Genomic DNA, 3,690 nt, shown 5'->3' with positions numbered 1-3,690 from the left:
AATTAATGAAGAAAGAGAAAAACAACCAAAAGACACCAAACTTAAAATTTTTAGATCAAAAGACACTAGTCTTTTGAAAATTAAGAAAACAAACACCAAAAGACACCAAACTTAGAAATTTTAAGATCAAAACAAGAAAAGAAACAAGAACAACTTAAATACCAAGAAAGAATACTAAGAACAATTTCGAAAATTCGAAGGAAACAAAGAACACACAAAGGACACCAAACTTAAGAATTGACACTAGACTCAAATAAAAGACACTATTTTTGAAAATTTTTTGAAAACAAAGCAAGAAAGTTCGAAACTTTAACAAGAACAAAAACAAAAGACTTAAACAAAAGATAACGATTAATAAAAAAAAGAAAAGATTTTTGAGAATGGTTGAGACTTCAAAGATGGTTATCTTGCAGGTCATAGTTAGGAGGATAGAAAATATAGTTTGTCACAAAAAAGCGCATAAAATAGATAAATAAATAAAGCGTTACTCGATAGCTGTGAAATCAATGGTATGAGAATGGTTGAGACTTTGAAGATGCTTTGTCTTTTTGAATGAAGTTTTCTTACTATCTTCTTCAATAACTTTCTGATTCCGTCAATGGCAGCCGTAAGTGATTAACTCATGTCCTCTCATCAAGTTAACCTCCTCTACTGCAGCAATCCACCATGTTGAAGTGACTCATGTCCTCTCATCAAGCCACCTCTAGGTTTCTCACTATAGCAGAAGATGAAGCTCTAAGCAATCCACTCCCCTTCACGACCTTACTTAAGGTGCCACAGATAAGTGCTACTTCTCTGACTCTAGCCTTAACGCCACAGAGACCTCACTTACCCACGCTCAATGGAATTTTATGTCGCATATCCAAAGTTGCCCAGGTAGTCTATTGGAATCCACAATGCAATCTCTAGCTCTAGTTCAACACTATCCGGGTCAGGACTCGCACGGAACCCAAGTAGAACAAGGGTGATTGTCACGGGTCACCCTCAATTCATAAGATGAAGAATGAGGTTGCATAAGAGAATAGAACCAGACATATTGAGATAGAACAGTAATATTATTATTCCATGAAACTCAGCAGAGTTCCTAACCTTACCCTTAGGAGGTTAGTGACTCATACTGTACAAAAGTGATGTGAAATGTAAAGATATGCTGGAGAGATCAAAAGTTCTTAAATAAGGGTGATCTTCTCTTATATATACTAATCTGCTAACTAAGAATTACAGAAATAAGATAAACAAGTCCAGTAGTGCGAAAATCCACTTCTGGGGCCCACTTGGTGAGTGTTTGGGTTGAGCTTCGAGTGTTTCCACGTGCTAGGACTCCTTAGGGGCATTGAACACTGGCTACAGACTCCTTTTTGGGAGTTGGACGCCAGCTGCTCCCCTGTGGGCGCTGGATGCCAAGAATGGGGCTGGTGGCTATTGTTGAATGCCGGTTTTGAGCCTTCATTTTCGAAAAAAAGTATGAACTATTATATATTTCTGGAAAGCTATGGATGCTAGCTTTCCATAGCCATTAAAAGCATGCCATTAGGACTTTTGTAGCTCTCAAAAAGCTCCTTCAAGTGCACGAAAGTCAAATCCTGACAGCATCTGCACTGCTTTCTCTGTCTCTGAATCAGACTTTTGCTCAAACTCCTCAATTTCTGCCAAAAAATACCTGAAATCACCTTAAAACACACAAACTCAAAGTAAAATCTAAAAATGTGATTTTTTCACTAAAACCTATGAAAACATAATAAAACTTAAACAAAAACATAACAAAAATATATAAAAATGATGTCAAAAAGCGTATAAAATATCCACTCATCAAGTGACTTTGAGTAATGCTTACACCGATTTGGAGTTTCACCTAGGAAGGAATATTGTAGAGGAAGTTTTATAAAGTTGATATGGCTTCAAAACCTGAAAGATTGTTTAGATTTGACTGATAAAAATGGAATTCACAGATACGTAAAATGCTGCATCATGTTATTATTTAGGACAATCTTGTTTTTATAGATAAGTTGATGCATGAGCATCATTGGTATCCTTTCTATGTGATTTATATGATTTTTCTGTTGATTTGTTAGAAGATTTTAGTAGATTAGCCCCATTGGACAATGGACAATACTTTGAGTTTTGTGACTTTCGATAGATTTCAGGTAGCATTCTGGTGAATAATTGGTAAAAAAGGCATTGAGAAGCAAAAGAGGATCATGTATACACATCATCTATGCATACACATCACTAGAGCAAAAAGGGAGATCATGCATACGCATGACCACAAGAGCTTAATTGGATCAATTCTTCTCTGGATGCCTGGCACTAAATGCCACGACCCGGCGTTTAGCGCCCAGAGCTTCGTAAAATGTGCCTCGTTTTAGGAGACCTGGCACTAAACGCCCAGCCACCGTCATTTAGCACCCAAGCCCACAATTCACTTGAAAAGCTCACTGCTTGGGTGGAGCCAATGCCCAAAACCTGGCGTATGGCGCCGAGTACGTGCAAAGGAATGGGGACCATATAGTGCAACAAATCAACAAGGATTTTGAAGATTTGATTTTGTAAATCACATGACTATTAGAAAGATCTCTTAGGGATTTGTTTAAGTTTTAAATCTATTTTAATTAGGACTATAAATAGGATTGAGATCCACCCACGCAGAGACTTCTCTTCTCCTAATTTTCATTCCGCACTTTTCATACTTTTTTTCTACTAGGGTTTTTTACACCATGAGCAACTAAACCTTCATTGTTAAGGTTAGGAGCTCTGTTTACTTGAATAAATTAATAAATATTTATTTTTGTACTCTTGATTAATGCCTTGATTATTATTTAAGGATTGGTTTCATTTTTCATCCTAGGGATTAGTGATTATTGGGAAATAACTCTAATTCTACTTGAATTCTATTTGAGTCTTGAAAATGTTATATCATTGGAATTATAGGTTGAAATCAATTTCTCAGAACTTCTAATTATCTAGACTTAGTATGGGACGTGACATATAACTACATTATGCTTTGGGATTCTTAGGGCTGTGTGGCGTGTAAACCGGATTTTGAACTTAACCCTCTAATACAATTGAGTGATCAAGGAATTGACGGTCAATTGGATTAGAGAAGATTGCATTTTCTAGGAGTAGGAATTTAATCATATGGGGTTTGCTATAAACATAATCATTGCATGATCAAAATAGTTAATAATTGATATTAATATGGACATTTAAACATCTCCAAAGTCTTAACTCTATTCTCATACCGTTTCCTCAACTGTTCATTGTTTGTTTTCTTAATTTGTTGCTTCTTATGCTATTCGAACATCAACCTCCTTATTTCAATTTGTCTAACTAGAATAGCTAATCAACCATTGCTTGCTTAGTCCATTAATCCTCATGGGATTGACACTCACTCATCTGAGTTTATTACTTGGTACACTCCGTTGCACTTTCCGGTAAGTTGTGGTTTTAGAAATTCCGCACCATAAGTCTTGAACAGCAGCGCACTGAAATTTTTTGCTGTTATTCCGCAACTTTGTCAAAATTAGAGAATTTCGTTAGAAATCGACATGCCTAACGCACATGTATAGAACGACATGCCTACTGTACTTGTATAGAATGTTATGTAGTACATTAAAATTAAATTTATTTTTAGAATATTAGATAGATTTTGAACTATGTTATTATTTGTTACCTTTATTATATTGCTATTGC

This window comes from Arachis ipaensis, chromosome B05 (assembly GCF_000816755.2).
Source record: "Arachis ipaensis cultivar K30076 chromosome B05, Araip1.1, whole genome shotgun sequence".
Taxonomy (NCBI): Eukaryota; Viridiplantae; Streptophyta; class Magnoliopsida; order Fabales; family Fabaceae; genus Arachis; species Arachis ipaensis.
Note: the sequence above shows the minus strand (reverse complement) of the source record.